This window comes from Leuresthes tenuis, unplaced genomic scaffold (assembly GCF_036924035.1).
Source record: "Leuresthes tenuis unplaced genomic scaffold, fLeuTen1.0.hap1 SCAF_19, whole genome shotgun sequence".
Taxonomy (NCBI): domain Eukaryota; kingdom Metazoa; phylum Chordata; class Actinopteri; order Atheriniformes; family Atherinopsidae; genus Leuresthes; species Leuresthes tenuis.
In genome coordinates, this window is record NW_027325373.1 from 427,314 (window position 1) to 446,614 (window position 19,301).

At 40.6% G+C, this 19,301-nt stretch overlaps 1 protein-coding gene and 10 non-coding genes across 11 annotated transcripts in view; 10 read left to right on the forward strand and 1 right to left on the reverse strand.

Annotated features, from left to right (window-relative positions):
- Positions 1-19,301, reverse strand: part of LOC140277470 (polyunsaturated fatty acid lipoxygenase ALOX12-like) — a 124,472-nt gene that overhangs the window by 53,912 nt on the left and 51,259 nt on the right. The gene's annotated exons all lie outside the window — the stretch shown is intronic.
- trnag-ucc (transfer RNA glycine (anticodon UCC)) lies at positions 1,035-1,106 on the forward strand. Its single transcript has one exon. It is a non-coding gene; the product is annotated as a tRNA-Gly (tRNA).
- On the forward strand, positions 2,807-2,878 carry trnag-ucc (transfer RNA glycine (anticodon UCC)). Its single transcript has one exon. It is a non-coding gene; the product is annotated as a tRNA-Gly (tRNA).
- trnag-ucc (transfer RNA glycine (anticodon UCC)) lies at positions 4,607-4,678 on the forward strand. The gene has a single exon. It is a non-coding gene; the product is annotated as a tRNA-Gly (tRNA).
- Positions 6,407-6,478, forward strand: trnag-ucc (transfer RNA glycine (anticodon UCC)). Its single transcript has one exon. It is a non-coding gene; the product is annotated as a tRNA-Gly (tRNA).
- trnag-ucc (transfer RNA glycine (anticodon UCC)) lies at positions 9,610-9,681 on the forward strand. Its single transcript has one exon. It is a non-coding gene; the product is annotated as a tRNA-Gly (tRNA).
- Positions 11,382-11,453, forward strand: trnag-ucc (transfer RNA glycine (anticodon UCC)). The gene has a single exon. It is a non-coding gene; the product is annotated as a tRNA-Gly (tRNA).
- On the forward strand, positions 13,182-13,253 carry trnag-ucc (transfer RNA glycine (anticodon UCC)). The gene has a single exon. It is a non-coding gene; the product is annotated as a tRNA-Gly (tRNA).
- On the forward strand, positions 14,927-14,998 carry trnag-ucc (transfer RNA glycine (anticodon UCC)). The gene has a single exon. It is a non-coding gene; the product is annotated as a tRNA-Gly (tRNA).
- On the forward strand, positions 16,727-16,798 carry trnag-ucc (transfer RNA glycine (anticodon UCC)). Its single transcript has one exon. It is a non-coding gene; the product is annotated as a tRNA-Gly (tRNA).
- On the forward strand, positions 18,470-18,541 carry trnag-ucc (transfer RNA glycine (anticodon UCC)). Its single transcript has one exon. It is a non-coding gene; the product is annotated as a tRNA-Gly (tRNA).

Below are 19,301 nucleotides of genomic sequence, written 5' to 3' on the forward strand. Positions count from 1 at the left end.
TCTCTAGTCTCACTCAGAGCTATAGAGTATATACAGAGTTACGACACGCTTTGATGTTGCCGCTAGGGCTGTCACGTGGTTCATGTAAGCCTCAATAGTTCCAACGGTTCCAACCAAACGGCAAACTGTCATAGTTTCGTATGGTACAGTGTAAGCTACTGCCAAATGACTAAGCCACAAAACTGAACTGACCACATACTCTGTGCATGTGTGTCACGTACTCAGATGTTCCCATATCCTACTCCAGGCGTTGGCCTGCCAGATGCAGCTCTTCTCGTGACTGTATCTGGCTCGCAGATAAATCTTAGCTGACACTTCTTAACTCGGTCAGTAATTAAAAATTTCGCTGAACTTTTAACAACACAGAAATCCCAGTGTTAAAAATAACAGATTACAGTAATCTTTAAAAAGTAATCAGATTACAGTAATCTTTTTAAAAGTAATCAGATTACAGTAATCTTTAAAAAGTAATCAGATTACAGTAATCTTTTAAAAAGTAATCAGATTACAGTAATCTTTAAAAGTAATCAGATTACAGTAATATTTAAAAAGTAATCAGATTACAGTAATATTTTAAAAAGTAATCAGATTACAGTAATATTTAAAACGTAATCAGAGTGAGAGTACCGACCGACCAATCAGAGCGCAGTTAAAGATCGGCCAATCAGAGTGAGAGTACCGACCGACCAATCAGAGCTCAGCTAAAGATCGGCCAATCAGAGTGAGAGTACCGACCGACCAATCAGAGCGCAGCTAAAGATCGGCCAATCAGAGTGAGAATACAGACCGACCAATCAGAGCTCAGCTAAAGATCGGCCAATCAGAGTGAGATTACAGACTGATGACACTGATGGGATTTGAACACACAACCTTCTGCTATGGAGTCAGAAGCACTACCATTGCGCCACAGAGTCACACGAAGCTGTTTGGTGGACCTCTGGTGTGAAGTATGTGCCGGATGATGTAACCGCAGCTGACCCTGAAGCACTTAGCTGTCGGTCTCACTCCAGATGGGCCAGATGTGGTGCATCACAGCGTTGGTGGTATAGTGGTGAGCATAGCTGCCTTCCAAGCAGTTGACCCGGGTTCGATTCCCGGCCAACGCAGCGACCGTTTTCAGGAGACCCAGCAGAGTTACTGGGCTGGAAGCATATCAGTGATGACGTAGAAATAACTACTGAAAAAAGTTCAACACTGCTCTTCTAATTTGTGGCCACATACTCTGTGCATGTGTGTAACGTACTCAGATGTTTCCATATCCTACTCCAGGCGTTGGCCTGCCAGATGCAGCTCTTCTCGTGACTGTGTCTGGCTCGCAGATAAATCTTAGCTGACACTTCTTAACTCAGTCAGTAATGAAAAATTCCGCTGAACTTTTAACAAAACAGAAATCCCAGTGTTAAAAATAACAGATTACAGTAATCTTTAAAAAGTAATCAGATTACAGTAATCTTTAAAAAGTAATCAGATTACAGTAATCTTATGAAAGTAATCAGATTACAGTAATCTTTAAAAAGTAATCAGATTACAGTAATCTTTAAAAAGTAATCAGATTACAGCAATATTTTTAAAAAGTAATCAGATTACAGTAATCTTTTTAAAAGTAATCAGATTACAGTAATCTTTAAAAAGTAAGCAGCTTACAGTAATATTTAAAACGTAATCAGAGTGAGAGTACCGACCGACCAATCAGAGCGCAGCTAAAGATCAGCCAATCAGAGAGCAGCTAAAGATCGGCCAATCAGAGTGAGAGTACCGACCGACCAATCAGAGTTCAGCTATAAATCAGCCAATGGTCAGTCTCTAGTCTCACTCAGAGCTATAGAGTATATACAGAGTTACGACACGCTTTGATGTTGCCGCTAGGGCTGTCACGTGGTTCATGTAAGCCTCAATAGTTCCAACGGTTCCAACCAAACGGCAAACTGTCATAGTTTCGTATGGTACAGTGTAAGCTACTGCCAAATGACTAAGCCACAAAACTGAACTGACCACATACTCTGTGCATGTGTGTCACGTACTCAGATGTTCCCATATCCTACTCCAGGCGTTGGCCTGCCAGATGCAGCTCTTCTCGTGACTGTATCTGGCTCGCAGATAAATCTTAGCTGACACTTCTTAACTCGGTCAGTAATTAAAAATTTCGCTGAACTTTTAACAACACAGAAATCCCAGTGTTAAAAATAACAGATTACAGTAATCTTTTTAAAAGTAATCAGATTACAGTAATCTTTAAAAAGTAATCAGATTACAGTAATCTTTTAAAAAGTAATCAGATTACAGTAATCTTTAAAAGTAATCAGATTACAGTAATATTTAAAAAGTAATCAGATTACAGTAATATTTTAAAAAGTAATCAGATTACAGTAATATTTAAAACGTAATCAGAGTGAGAGTACCGACCGACCAATCAGAGCGCAGTTAAAGATCGGCCAATCAGAGTGAGAGTACCGACCGACCAATCAGAGCTCAGCTAAAGATCGGCCAATCAGAGTGAGAGTACCGACCGACCAATCAGAGCGCAGCTAAAGATCGGCCAATCAGAGTGAGAATACAGACCGACCAATCAGAGCTCAGCTAAAGATCGGCCAATCAGAGTGAGATTACAGACTGATGACACTGATGGGATTTGAACACACAACCTTCTGCTATGGAGTCAGAAGCGCTACCATTGCGCCACAGAGTCACACGAAGCTGTTTGGTGGACCTCTGGTGTGAAGTATGTGCCGGATGATGTAACCGCAGCTGACCCTGAAGCACTTAGCTGTCGGTCTCACTCCAGATGGGCCAGATGTGGTGCATCACAGCGTTGGTGGTATAGTGGTGAGCATAGCTGCCTTCCAAGCAGTTGACCCGGGTTCGATTCCCGGCCAACGCAGCGACCGTTTTCAGGAGACCCAGCAGAGTTACTGGGCTGGAAGCATATCAGTGATGACGTAGAAATAACTACTGAAAAAAGTTCAACACTGCACTTCTAATTTGTGGCCACATACTCTGTGCATGTGTGTCACGTACTCAGATGTTTCCATATCCTACTCCAGGCGTTGGCCTGCCAGATGCAGCTCTTCTCGTGACTGTGTCTGGCTCGCAGATAAATCTTAGCTGACACTTCTTAACTCAGTCAGTAATGAAAAATTCCGCTGAACTTTTAACAAAACAGAAATCCCAGTGTTAAAAATAACAGATTACAGTAATCTTTAAAAAGTAATCAGATTACAGTAATCTTTAAAAAGTAATCAGATTACAGTAATCTTATGAAAGTAATCAGATTACAGTAATCTTTAAAAAGTAATCAGATTACAGTAATCTTTAAAAAGTAATCAGATTACAGCAATATTTTTAAAAAGTAATCAGATTACAGTAATCTTTTTAAAAGTAATCAGATTACAGTAATCTTTAAAAAGTAAGCAGCTTACAGTAATATTTAAAACGTAATCAGAGTGAGAGTACCGACCGACCAATCAGAGCGCAGCTAAAGATCAGCCAATCAGAGAGCAGCTAAAGATCGGCCAATCAGAGTGAGAGTACCGACCGACCAATCAGAGTTCAGCTATAAATCAGCCAATGGTCAGTCTCTAGTCTCACTCAGAGCTATAGAGTATATACAGAGTTACGACACGCTTTGATGTTGCCGCTAGGGCTGTCACGTGGTTCATGTAAGCCTCAATAGTTCCAACGGTTCCAACCAAACGGCAAACTGTCATAGTTTCGTATGGTACAGTGTAAGCTACTGCCAAATGACTAAGCCACAAAACTGAACTGACCACATACTCTGTGCATGTGTGTCACGTACTCAGATGTTCCCATATCCTACTCCAGGCGTTGGCCTGCCAGATGCAGCTCTTCTCGTGACTGTATCTGGCTCGCAGATAAATCTTAGCTGACACTTCTTAACTCGGTCAGTAATTAAAAATTTCGCTGAACTTTTAACAACACAGAAATCCCAGTGTTAAAAATAACAGATTACAGTAATCTTTAAAAAGTAATCAGATTACAGTAATCTTTTTAAAAGTAATCAGATTACAGTAATCTTTAAAAAGTAATCAGATTACAGTAATCTTTTAAAAAGTAATCAGATTACAGTAATCTTTAAAAGTAATCAGATTACAGTAATATTTAAAAAGTAATCAGATTACAGTAATATTTTAAAAAGTAATCAGATTACAGTAATATTTAAAACGTAATCAGAGTGAGAGTACCGACCGACCAATCAGAGCGCAGTTAAAGATCGGCCAATCAGAGTGAGAGTACCGACCGACCAATCAGAGCTCAGCTAAAGATCGGCCAATCAGAGTGAGAGTACCGACCGACCAATCAGAGCGCAGCTAAAGATCGGCCAATCAGAGTGAGAATACAGACCGACCAATCAGAGCTCAGCTAAAGATCGGCCAATCAGAGTGAGATTACAGACTGATGACACTGATGGGATTTGAACACACAACCTTCTGCTATGGAGTCAGAAGCGCTACCATTGCGCCACAGAGTCACACGAAGCTGTTTGGTGGACCTCTGGTGTGAAGTATGTGCCGGATGATGTAACCGCAGCTGACCCTGAAGCACTTAGCTGTCGGTCTCACTCCAGATGGGCCAGATGTGGTGCATCACAGCGTTGGTGGTATAGTGGTGAGCATAGCTGCCTTCCAAGCAGTTGACCCGGGTTCGATTCCCGGCCAACGCAGCGACCGTTTTCAGGAGACCCAGCAGAGTTACTGGGCTGGAAGCATATCAGTGATGACGTAGAAATAACTACTGAAAAAAGTTCAACACTGCACTTCTAATTTGTGGCCACATACTCTGTGCATGTGTGTCACGTACTCAGATGTTTCCATATCCTACTCCAGGCGTTGGCCTGCCAGATGCAGCTCTTCTCGTGACTGTGTCTGGCTCGCAGATAAATCTTAGCTGACACTTCTTAACTCAGTCAGTAATGAAAAATTCCGCTGAACTTTTAACAAAACAGAAATCCCAGTGTTAAAAATAACAGATTACAGTAATCTTTAAAAAGTAATCAGATTACAGTAATCTTTAAAAAGTAATCAGATTACAGTAATCTTATGAAAGTAATCAGATTACAGTAATCTTTAAAAAGTAATCAGATTACAGTAATCTTTAAAAAGTAATCAGATTACAGCAATATTTTTAAAAAGTAATCAGATTACAGTAATCTTTTTAAAAGTAATCAGATTACAGTAATCTTTAAAAAGTAAGCAGCTTACAGTAATATTTAAAACGTAATCAGAGTGAGAGTACCGACCGACCAATCAGAGCGCAGCTAAAGATCAGCCAATCAGAGAGCAGCTAAAGATCGGCCAATCAGAGTGAGAGTACCGACCGACCAATCAGAGTTCAGCTATAAATCAGCCAATGGTCAGTCTCTAGTCTCACTCAGAGCTATAGAGTATATACAGAGTTACGACACGCTTTGATGTTGCCGCTAGGGCTGTCACGTGGTTCATGTAAGCCTCAATAGTTCCAACGGTTCCAACCAAACGGCAAACTGTCATAGTTTCGTATGGTACAGTGTAAGCTACTGCCAAATGACTAAGCCACAAAACTGAACTGACCACATACTCTGTGCATGTGTGTCACGTACTCAGATGTTCCCATATCCTACTCCAGGCGTTGGCCTGCCAGATGCAGCTCTTCTCGTGACTGTATCTGGCTCGCAGATAAATCTTAGCTGACACTTCTTAACTCGGTCAGTAATTAAAAATTTCGCTGAACTTTTAACAACACAGAAATCCCAGTGTTAAAAATAACAGATTACAGTAATCTTTAAAAAGTAATCAGATTACAGTAATCTTTTTAAAAGTAATCAGATTACAGTAATCTTTAAAAAGTAATCAGATTACAGTAATCTTTTAAAAAGTAATCAGATTACAGTAATCTTTAAAAGTAATCAGATTACAGTAATATTTAAAAAGTAATCAGATTACAGTAATATTTTAAAAAGTAATCAGATTACAGTAATATTTAAAACGTAATCAGAGTGAGAGTACCGACCGACCAATCAGAGCGCAGTTAAAGATCGGCCAATCAGAGTGAGAGTACCGACCGACCAATCAGAGCTCAGCTAAAGATCGGCCAATCAGAGTGAGAGTACCGACCGACCAATCAGAGCGCAGCTAAAGATCGGCCAATCAGAGTGAGAATACAGACCGACCAATCAGAGTTCAGCTAAAGATCGGCCAATCAGAGTGAGATTACAGACTGATGACACTGATGGGATTTGAACACACAACCTTCTGCTATGGAGTCAGAAGCGCTACCATTGCGCCACAGAGTCACACGAAGCTGTTTGGTGGACCTCTGGTGTGAAGTATGTGCCGGATGATGTAACCGCAGCTGACCCTGAAGCACTTAGCTGTCGGTCTCACTCCAGATGGGCCAGATGTGGTGCATCACAGCGTTGGTGGTATAGTGGTGAGCATAGCTGCCTTCCAAGCAGTTGACCCGGGTTCGATTCCCGGCCAACGCAGCGACCGTTTTCAGGAGACCCAGCAGAGTTACTGGGCTGGAAGCATATCAGTGATGACGTAGAAATAACTACTGAAAAAAGTTCAACACTGCACTTCTAATTTGTGGCCACATACTCTGTGCATGTGTGTCACGTACTCAGATGTTTCCATATCCTACTCCAGGCGTTGGCCTGCCAGATGCAGCTCTTCTCGTGACTGTGTCTGGCTCGCAGATAAATCTTAGCTGACACTTCTTAACTCAGTCAGTAATGAAAAATTCCGCTGAACTTTTAACAACACAGAAATCCCAGTGTTAAAAATAACAGATTACAGTAATCTTTAAAAAGTAATCAGATTACAGTAATCTTTAAAAAGTAATCAGATTACAGTAATCTTTTTAAAAGTAATCAGATTACAGTAATCTTTAAAAAGTAATCAGATTACAGTAATCTTTTAAAAAGTAATCAGATTACAGTAATATTTAAAAAGTAATCAGATTACAGTTATATTTAAAAAGTAATCAGATTACAGTAATATTTTAAAAAGTAATCAGATTACAGTTATATTTAAAACGTAATCAGAGTGAGAGTACCGACCGACCAATCAGAGCGCAGCCAATCAGAGAGCAGCTAAAGATCGGCCAATCAGAGTGAGAGTACCGACCGACCAATCAGAGTTCAGCTATAAATCAGCCAATGGTCAGTCTCTAGTCTCACTCAGAGCTATAGAGTATATACAGAGTTACGACACGCTTTGATGTTGCCGCTAGGGCTGTCACGTGGTTCATGTAAGCCTCAATAGTTCCAACGGTTCCAACCAAACGGCAAACTGTCATAGTTTCGTATGGTACAGTGTAAGCTACTGCCAAATGACTAAGCCACAAAACTGAACTGACCACATACTCTGTGCATGTGTGTCACGTACTCAGATGTTCCCATATCCTACTCCAGGCGTTGGCCTGCCAGATGCAGCTCTTCTCGTGACTGTATCTGGCTCGCAGATAAATCTTAGCTGACACTTCTTAACTCAGTCAGTAATTAAAAATTTCGCTGAACTTTTAACAACACAGAAATCCCAGTGTTAAAAATAACAGATTACAGTAATCTTTAAAAAGTAATCAGATTACAGTAATCTTTAAAAAGTAATCAGATTACAGTAATCTTATGAAAGTAATCAGATTACAGTAATCTTTAAAAAGTAATCATATTACAGTAATCTTTAAAAAGTAATCAGATTACAGCAATATTTTTAAAAAGTAATCAGATTACAGTAATCTTTTTAAAAGTAATCAGATTACAGTAATCTTTAAAAAGTAAGCAGCTTACAGTAATATTTAAAACGTAATCAGAGTGAGAGTACCGACCGACCAATCAGAGCGCAGCTAAAGATCAGCCAATCAGAGAGCAGCTAAAGATCGGCCAATCAGAGTGAGAGTACCGACCGACCAATCAGAGTTCAGCTATAAATCAGCCAATGGTCAGTCTCTAGTCTCACTCAGAGCTATAGAGTATATACAGAGTTACGACACGCTTTGATGTTGCCGCTAGGGCTGTCACGTGGTTCATGTAAGCCTCAATAGTTCCAACGGTTCCAACCAAACGGCAAACTGTCATAGTTTCGTATGGTACAGTGTAAGCTACTGCCAAATGACTAAGCCACAAAACTGAACTGACCACATACTCTGTGCATGTGTGTCACGTACTCAGATGTTCCCATATCCTACTCCAGGCGTTGGCCTGCCAGATGCAGCTCTTCTCGTGACTGTATCTGGCTCGCAGATAAATCTTAGCTGACACTTCTTAACTCGGTCAGTAATTAAAAATTTCGCTGAACTTTTAACAACACAGAAATCCCAGTGTTAAAAATAACAGATTACAGTAATCTTTAAAAAGTAATCAGATTACAGTAATCTTTTTAAAAGTAATCAGATTACAGTAATCTTTAAAAAGTAAGCAGCTTACAGTAATATTTAAAACGTAATCAGAGTGAGAGTACCGACCGACCAATCAGAGCGCAGCTAAAGATCAGCCAATCAGAGAGCAGCTAAAGATCGGCCAATCAGAGTGAGAGTACCGACCGACCAATCAGAGTTCAGCTATAAATCAGCCAATGGTCAGTCTCTAGTCTCACTCAGAGCTATAGAGTATATACAGAGTTACGACACGCTTTGATGTTGCCGCTAGGGCTGTCACGTGGTTCATGTAAGCCTCAATAGTTCCAACGGTTCCAACCAAACGGCAAACTGTCATAGTTTCGTATGGTACAGTGTAAGCTACTGCCAAATGACTAAGCCACAAAACTGAACTGACCACATACTCTGTGCATGTGTGTCACGTACTCAGATGTTCCCATATCCTACTCCAGGCGTTGGCCTGCCAGATGCAGCTCTTCTCGTGACTGTATCTGGCTCGCAGATAAATCTTAGCTGACACTTCTTAACTCGGTCAGTAATTAAAAATTTCGCTGAACTTTTAACAACACAGAAATCCCAGTGTTAAAAATAACAGATTACAGTAATCTTTAAAAAGTAATCAGATTACAGTAATCTTTTTAAAAGTAATCAGATTACAGTAATCTTTAAAAAGTAATCAGATTACAGTAATCTTTTAAAAAGTAATCAGATTACAGTAATCTTTAAAAGTAATCAGATTACAGTAATATTTAAAAAGTAATCAGATTACAGTAATATTTTAAAAAGTAATCAGATTACAGTAATATTTAAAACGTAATCAGAGTGAGAGTACCGACCGACCAATCAGAGCGCAGTTAAAGATCGGCCAATCAGAGTGAGAGTACCGACCGACCAATCAGAGCTCAGCTAAAGATCGGCCAATCAGAGTGAGAGTACCGACCGACCAATCAGAGCGCAGCTAAAGATCGGCCAATCAGAGTGAGAATACAGACCGACCAATCAGAGCTCAGCTAAAGATCGGCCAATCAGAGTGAGATTACAGACTGATGACACTGATGGGATTTGAACACACAACCTTCTGCTATGGAGTCAGAAGCACTACCATTGCGCCACAGAGTCACACGAAGCTGTTTGGTGGACCTCTGGTGTGAAGTATGTGCCGGATGATGTAACCGCAGCTGACCCTGAAGCACTTAGCTGTCGGTCTCACTCCAGATGGGCCAGATGTGGTGCATCACAGCGTTGGTGGTATAGTGGTGAGCATAGCTGCCTTCCAAGCAGTTGACCCGGGTTCGATTCCCGGCCAACGCAGCGACCGTTTTCAGGAGACCCAGCAGAGTTACTGGGCTGGAAGCATATCAGTGATGACGTAGAAATAACTACTGAAAAAAGTTCAACACTGCTCTTCTAATTTGTGGCCACATACTCTGTGCATGTGTGTAACGTACTCAGATGTTTCCATATCCTACTCCAGGCGTTGGCCTGCCAGATGCAGCTCTTCTCGTGACTGTGTCTGGCTCGCAGATAAATCTTAGCTGACACTTCTTAACTCAGTCAGTAATGAAAAATTCCGCTGAACTTTTAACAAAACAGAAATCCCAGTGTTAAAAATAACAGATTACAGTAATCTTTAAAAAGTAATCAGATTACAGTAATCTTTAAAAAGTAATCAGATTACAGTAATCTTATGAAAGTAATCAGATTACAGTAATCTTTAAAAAGTAATCAGATTACAGTAATCTTTAAAAAGTAATCAGATTACAGCAATATTTTTAAAAAGTAATCAGATTACAGTAATCTTTTTAAAAGTAATCAGATTACAGTAATCTTTAAAAAGTAAGCAGCTTACAGTAATATTTAAAACGTAATCAGAGTGAGAGTACCGACCGACCAATCAGAGCGCAGCTAAAGATCAGCCAATCAGAGAGCAGCTAAAGATCGGCCAATCAGAGTGAGAGTACCGACCGACCAATCAGAGTTCAGCTATAAATCAGCCAATGGTCAGTCTCTAGTCTCACTCAGAGCTATAGAGTATATACAGAGTTACGACACGCTTTGATGTTGCCGCTAGGGCTGTCACGTGGTTCATGTAAGCCTCAATAGTTCCAACGGTTCCAACCAAACGGCAAACTGTCATAGTTTCGTATGGTACAGTGTAAGCTACTGCCAAATGACTAAGCCACAAAACTGAACTGACCACATACTCTGTGCATGTGTGTCACGTACTCAGATGTTCCCATATCCTACTCCAGGCGTTGGCCTGCCAGATGCAGCTCTTCTCGTGACTGTATCTGGCTCGCAGATAAATCTTAGCTGACACTTCTTAACTCGGTCAGTAATTAAAAATTTCGCTGAACTTTTAACAACACAGAAATCCCAGTGTTAAAAATAACAGATTACAGTAATCTTTTTAAAAGTAATCAGATTACAGTAATCTTTAAAAAGTAATCAGATTACAGTAATCTTTTAAAAAGTAATCAGATTACAGTAATCTTTAAAAGTAATCAGATTACAGTAATATTTAAAAAGTAATCAGATTACAGTAATATTTTAAAAAGTAATCAGATTACAGTAATATTTAAAACGTAATCAGAGTGAGAGTACCGACCGACCAATCAGAGCGCAGTTAAAGATCGGCCAATCAGAGTGAGAGTACCGACCGACCAATCAGAGCTCAGCTAAAGATCGGCCAATCAGAGTGAGAGTACCGACCGACCAATCAGAGCGCAGCTAAAGATCGGCCAATCAGAGTGAGAATACAGACCGACCAATCAGAGCTCAGCTAAAGATCGGCCAATCAGAGTGAGATTACAGACTGATGACACTGATGGGATTTGAACACACAACCTTCTGCTATGGAGTCAGAAGCGCTACCATTGCGCCACAGAGTCACACGAAGCTGTTTGGTGGACCTCTGGTGTGAAGTATGTGCCGGATGATGTAACCGCAGCTGACCCTGAAGCACTTAGCTGTCGGTCTCACTCCAGATGGGCCAGATGTGGTGCATCACAGCGTTGGTGGTATAGTGGTGAGCATAGCTGCCTTCCAAGCAGTTGACCCGGGTTCGATTCCCGGCCAACGCAGCGACCGTTTTCAGGAGACCCAGCAGAGTTACTGGGCTGGAAGCATATCAGTGATGACGTAGAAATAACTACTGAAAAAAGTTCAACACTGCACTTCTAATTTGTGGCCACATACTCTGTGCATGTGTGTCACGTACTCAGATGTTTCCATATCCTACTCCAGGCGTTGGCCTGCCAGATGCAGCTCTTCTCGTGACTGTGTCTGGCTCGCAGATAAATCTTAGCTGACACTTCTTAACTCAGTCAGTAATGAAAAATTCCGCTGAACTTTTAACAAAACAGAAATCCCAGTGTTAAAAATAACAGATTACAGTAATCTTTAAAAAGTAATCAGATTACAGTAATCTTTAAAAAGTAATCAGATTACAGTAATCTTATGAAAGTAATCAGATTACAGTAATCTTTAAAAAGTAATCAGATTACAGTAATCTTTAAAAAGTAATCAGATTACAGCAATATTTTTAAAAAGTAATCAGATTACAGTAATCTTTTTAAAAGTAATCAGATTACAGTAATCTTTAAAAAGTAAGCAGCTTACAGTAATATTTAAAACGTAATCAGAGTGAGAGTACCGACCGACCAATCAGAGCGCAGCTAAAGATCAGCCAATCAGAGAGCAGCTAAAGATCGGCCAATCAGAGTGAGAGTACCGACCGACCAATCAGAGTTCAGCTATAAATCAGCCAATGGTCAGTCTCTAGTCTCACTCAGAGCTATAGAGTATATACAGAGTTACGACACGCTTTGATGTTGCCGCTAGGGCTGTCACGTGGTTCATGTAAGCCTCAATAGTTCCAACGGTTCCAACCAAACGGCAAACTGTCATAGTTTCGTATGGTACAGTGTAAGCTACTGCCAAATGACTAAGCCACAAAACTGAACTGACCACATACTCTGTGCATGTGTGTCACGTACTCAGATGTTCCCATATCCTACTCCAGGCGTTGGCCTGCCAGATGCAGCTCTTCTCGTGACTGTATCTGGCTCGCAGATAAATCTTAGCTGACACTTCTTAACTCGGTCAGTAATTAAAAATTTCGCTGAACTTTTAACAACACAGAAATCCCAGTGTTAAAAATAACAGATTACAGTAATCTTTAAAAAGTAATCAGATTACAGTAATCTTTTTAAAAGTAATCAGATTACAGTAATCTTTAAAAAGTAATCAGATTACAGTAATCTTTTAAAAAGTAATCAGATTACAGTAATCTTTAAAAGTAATCAGATTACAGTAATATTTAAAAAGTAATCAGATTACAGTAATATTTTAAAAAGTAATCAGATTACAGTAATATTTAAAACGTAATCAGAGTGAGAGTACCGACCGACCAATCAGAGCGCAGTTAAAGATCGGCCAATCAGAGTGAGAGTACCGACCGACCAATCAGAGCTCAGCTAAAGATCGGCCAATCAGAGTGAGAGTACCGACCGACCAATCAGAGCGCAGCTAAAGATCGGCCAATCAGAGTGAGAATACAGACCGACCAATCAGAGCTCAGCTAAAGATCGGCCAATCAGAGTGAGATTACAGACTGATGACACTGATGGGATTTGAACACACAACCTTCTGCTATGGAGTCAGAAGCGCTACCATTGCGCCACAGAGTCACACGAAGCTGTTTGGTGGACCTCTGGTGTGAAGTATGTGCCGGATGATGTAACCGCAGCTGACCCTGAAGCACTTAGCTGTCGGTCTCACTCCAGATGGGCCAGATGTGGTGCATCACAGCGTTGGTGGTATAGTGGTGAGCATAGCTGCCTTCCAAGCAGTTGACCCGGGTTCGATTCCCGGCCAACGCAGCGACCGTTTTCAGGAGACCCAGCAGAGTTACTGGGCTGGAAGCATATCAGTGATGACGTAGAAATAACTACTGAAAAAAGTTCAACACTGCACTTCTAATTTGTGGCCACATACTCTGTGCATGTGTGTCACGTACTCAGATGTTTCCATATCCTACTCCAGGCGTTGGCCTGCCAGATGCAGCTCTTCTCGTGACTGTGTCTGGCTCGCAGATAAATCTTAGCTGACACTTCTTAACTCAGTCAGTAATGAAAAATTCCGCTGAACTTTTAACAAAACAGAAATCCCAGTGTTAAAAATAACAGATTACAGTAATCTTTAAAAAGTAATCAGATTACAGTAATCTTTAAAAAGTAATCAGATTACAGTAATCTTATGAAAGTAATCAGATTACAGTAATCTTTAAAAAGTAATCATATTACAGTAATCTTTAAAAAGTAATCAGATTACAGCAATATTTTTAAAAAGTAATCAGATTACAGTAATCTTTTTAAAAGTAATCAGATTACAGTAATCTTTAAAAAGTAAGCAGCTTACAGTAATATTTAAAACGTAATCAGAGTGAGAGTACCGACCGACCAATCAGAGCGCAGCTAAAGATCAGCCAATCAGAGAGCAGCTAAAGATCGGCCAATCAGAGTGAGAGTACCGACCGACCAATCAGAGTTCAGCTATAAATCAGCCAATGGTCAGTCTCTAGTCTCACTCAGAGCTATAGAGTATATACAGAGTTACGACACGCTTTGATGTTGCCGCTAGGGCTGTCACGTGGTTCATGTAAGCCTCAATAGTTCCAACGGTTCCAACCAAACGGCAAACTGTCATAGTTTCGTATGGTACAGTGTAAGCTACTGCCAAATGACTAAGCCACAAAACTGAACTGACCACATACTCTGTGCATGTGTGTCACGTACTCAGATGTTCCCATATCCTACTCCAGGCGTTGGCCTGCCAGATGCAGCTCTTCTCGTGACTGTATCTGGCTCGCAGATAAATCTTAGCTGACACTTCTTAACTCGGTCAGTAATTAAAAATTTCGCTGAACTTTTAACAACACAGAAATCCCAGTGTTAAAAATAACAGATTACAGTAATCTTTAAAAAGTAATCAGATTACAGTAATCTTTTTAAAAGTAATCAGATTACAGTAATCTTTAAAAAGTAATCAGATTACAGTAATCTTTTAAAAAGTAATCAGATTACAGTAATATTTTAAAAAGTAATCAGATTACAGTAATATTTAAAACGTAATCAGAGTGAGAGTACCGACCGACCAATCAGAGCGCAGTTAAAGATCGGCCAATCAGAGTGAGAGTACCGACCGACCAATCAGAGCTCAGCTAAAGATCGGCCAATCAGAGTGAGAGTACCGACCGACCAATCAGAGCGCAGCTAAAGATCGGCCAATCAGAGTGAGAATACAGACCGACCAATCAGAGCTCAGCTGAAGATCGGCCAATCAGAGTGAGATTACAGACTGATGACACTGATGGGATTTGAACACACAACCTTCTGCTATGGAGTCAGAAGCGCTACCATTGCGCCACAGAGTCACACGAAGCTGTTTGGTGGACCTCTGGTGTGAAGTATGTGCCGGATGATGTAACCGCAGCTGACCCTGAAGCACTTAGCTGTCGGTCTCACTCCAGATGGGCCAGATGTGGTGCATCACAGCGTTGGTGGTATAGTGGTGAGCATAGCTGCCTTCCAAGCAGTTGACCCGGGTTCGATTCCCGGCCAACGCAGCGACCGTTTTCAGGAGACCCAGCAGAGTTACTGGGCTGGAAGCATATCAGTGATGACGTAGAAATAACTACTGAAAAAAGTTCAACACTGCACTTCTAATTTGTGGCCACATACTCTGTCCATGTGTGTCACGTACTCAGATGTTTCCATATCCTACTCCAGGCGTTGGCCTGCCAGATGCAGCTCTTCTCGTGACTGTGTCTGGCTCGCAGATAAATCTTAGCTGACACTTCTTAACTCAGTCAGTAATGAAAAATTCCGCTGAACTTTTAACAAAACAGAAATCCCAGTGTTAAAAATAACAGATTACAGTAATCTTTAAAAAGTAATCAGATTACAGTAATCTTTAAAAAGTAATCAGATTACAGTAATCTTATGAAAGTAATCAGATTACAGTAATCTTTAAAAAGTAATCAGATTACAGTAATCTTTAAAAAGTAATCAGATTACATCAATATTTTTAAAAAGTAATCAGATTACAGTAATCTTTTTAAAAGTAATCAGATTACAGTAATCTTTAAAAAGTAAGCAGCTTACAGTAATATTTAAAACGTAATCAGAGTGAGAGTACCGACCGACCAATCAGAGCGCAGCTAAAGATCAGCCAATCAGAGAGCAGCTAAAGATCGGCCAATCAGAGTGAGAGTACCGACCGACCAATCAGAGTTCAGCTATAAATCAGCCAATGGTCAGTCTCTAGTCTCACTCAGAGCTATAGAGTATATACAGAGTTACGACACGCTTTGATGTTGCCGCTAGGGCTGTCACGTGGTTCATGTAAGCCTCAATAGTTCCAACGGTTCCAACCAAACGGCAAACTGTCATAGTTTCGTATGGTACAGTGTAAGCTACTGCCAAATGACTAAGCCACAAAACTGAACTGACCACATACTCTGTGCATGTGTGTCACGTACTCAGATGTTCCCATATCCTACTCCAGGCGTTGGCCTGCCAGATGCAGCTCTTCTCGTGACTGTATCTGGCTCGCAGATAAATCTTAGCTGACACTTCTTAACTCGGTCAGTAATTAAAAATTTCGCTGAACTTTTAACAACACAGAAATCCCAGTGTTAAAAATAACAGATTACAGTAATCTTTAAAAAGTAATCAGATTACAGTAATCTTTTTAAAAGTAATCAGATTACAGTAATCTTTAAAAAGTAATCAGATTACAGTAATCTTTTAAAAAGTAATCAGATTACAGTAATCTTTAAAAGTAATCAGATTACAGTAATATTTAAAAAGTAATCAGATTACAGTAATATTTTAAAAAGTAATCAGATTACAGTAATATTTAAAACGTAATCAGAGTGAGAGTACCGACCGACCAATCAGAGCGCAGTTAAAGATCGGCCAATCAGAGTGAGAGTACCGACCGACCAATCAGAGCTCAGCTAAAGATCGGCCAATCAGAGTGAGAGTACCGACCGACCAATCAGAGCGCAGCTAAAGATCGGCCAATCAGAGTGAGAATACAGACCGACCAATCAGAGCTCAGCTAAAGATCGGCCAATCAGAGTGAGATTACAGACTGATGACACTGATGGGATTTGAACACACAACCTTCTGCTATGGAGTCAGAAGCGCTACCATTGCGCCACAGAGTCACACGAAGCTGTTTGGTGGACCTCTGGTGTGAAGTATGTGCCGGATGATGTAACCGCAGCTGACCCTGAAGCACTTAGCTGTCGGTCTCACTCCAGATGGGCCAGATGTGGTGCATCACAGCGTTGGTGGTATAGTGGTGAGCATAGCTGCCTTCCAAGCAGTTGACCCGGGTTCGATTCCCGGCCAACGCAGCGACCGTTTTCAGGAGACCCAGCAGAGTTACTGGGCTGGAAGCATATCAGTGATGACGTAGAAATAACTACTGAAAAAAGTTCAACACTGCACTTCTAATTTGTGGCCACATACTCTGTGCATGTGTGTCACGTACTCAGATGTTTCCATATCCTACTCCAGGCGTTGGCCTGCCAGATGCAGCTCTTCTCGTGACTGTGTCTGGCTCGCAGATAAATCTTAGCTGACACTTCTTAACTCAGTCAGTAATGAAAAATTCCGCTGAACTTTTAACAAAACAGAAATCCCAGTGTTAAAAATAACAGATTACAGTAATCTTTAAAAAGTAATCAGATTACAGTAATCTTTAAAAAGTAATCAGATTACAGTAATCTTATGAAAGTAATCAGATTACAGTAATCTTTAAAAAGTAATCATATTACAGTAATCTTTAAAAAGTAATCAGATTACAGCAATATTTTTAAAAAGTAATCAGATTACAGTAATCTTTTTAAAAGTAATCAGATTACAGTAATCTTTAAAAAGTAAGCAGCTTACAGTAATATTTAAAACGTAATCAGAGTGAGAGTACCGACCGACCAATCAGAGCGCAGCTAAAGATCAGCCAATCAGAGAGCAGCTAAAGATCGGCCAATCAGAGTGAGAGTACCGACCGACCAATCAGAGTTCAGCTATAAATCAGCCAATGGTCAGTCTCTAGTCTCACTCAGAGCTATAGAGTATATACAGAGTTACGACACGCTTTGATGTTGCCGCTAGGGCTGTCACGTGGTTCATGTAAGCCTCAATAGTTCCAACGGTTCCAACCAAACGGCAAACTGTCATAGTTTCGTATGGTACAGTGTAAGCTACTGCCAAATGACTAAGCCACAAAACTGAACTGACCACATACTCTGTGCATGTGTGTCACGTACTCAGATGTTCCCATATCCTACTCCAGGCGTTGGCCTGCCAGATGCAGCTCTTCTCGTGACTGTATCTGGCTCGCAGATAAATCTTAGCTGACACTTCTTAACTCGGTCAGTAATTAAAAATTTCGCTGAACTTTTAACAAAACAGAAATCCCAGTGTTAAAAATAACAGATTACAGTAATCTTTAAAAAGTAATCAGATTACAGTAATCTTTTAAAAAGTAATCAGATTACAGTAATCTTTAAAAGTAATCAGATTACAGTAATATTTAAAAAGTAATCAGATTACAGTAATATTTTAAAAAGTAATCAGATTACAGTAATATTTAAAACGTAATCAGAGTGAGAGTACCGACCGACCAATCAGAGCGCAGTTAAAGATCGGCCAATCAGAGTGAGAGTACCGACCGACCAATCAGAGCTCAGCTAAAGATCGGCCAATCAGAGTGAGAGTACCGACCGACCAATCAGAGCGCAGCTAAAGATCGGCCAATCAGAGTGAGAATACAGACCGACCAATCAGAGCTCAGCTGAAGATCGGCCAATCAGAGTGAGATTACAGACTGATGACACTGATGGGATTTGAACACACAACCTTCTGCTATGGAGTCAGAAGCGCTACCATTGCGCCACAGAGTCACACGAAGCTGTTTGGTGGACCTCTGGTGTGAAGTATGTGCCGGATGATGTAACCGCAGCTGACCCTGAAGCACTTAGCTGTCGGTCTCACTCCAGATGGGCCAGATGTGGTGCATCACAGCGTTGGTGGTATAGTGGTGAGCATAGCTGCCTTCCAAGCAGTTGACCCGGGTTCGATTCCCGGCCAACGCAGCGACCGTTTTCAGGAGACCCAGCAGAGTTACTGGGCTGGAAGCATATCAGTGATGACGTAGAAATAACTACTGAAAAAAGTTCAACACTGCACTTCTAATTTGTGGCCACATACTCTGTCCATGTGTGTCACGTACTCAGATGTTTCCATATCCTACTCCAGGCGTTGGCCTGCCAGATGCAGCTCTTCTCGTGACTGTGTCTGGCTCGCAGATAAATCTTAGCTGACACTTCTTAACTCAGTCAGTAATGAAAAATTCCGCTGAACTTTTAACAAAACAGAAATCCCAGTGTTAAAAATAACAGATTACAGTAATCTTTAAAAAGTAATCAGATTACAGTAATCTTTTAAAAAGTAATCAGATTACAGTAATCTTTAAAAAGTAATCAGATTACAGTAATCTTATGAAAGTAATCAGATTACAGCAATATTTTTAAAAAGTAATCAGATTACAGTAATCTTTTTAAAAGTAATCAGATTACAGTAATCTTTAAAAAGTAAGCAGCTTACAGTAATATTTAAAACGTAATCAGAGTGAGAGTACCGACCGACCAATCAGAGCGCAGCTAAAGATCAGCCAATCAGAGAGCAGCTAAAGATCGGCCAATCAGAGTGAGAGTACCGACCGACCAATCAGAGTTCAGCTATAAATCAGCCAATGGTCAGTCTCTAGTCTCACTCAGAGCTATAGAGTATATACAGAGTTACGACACGCTTTGATGTTGCCGCTAGGGCTGTCACGTGGTTCATGTAAGCCTC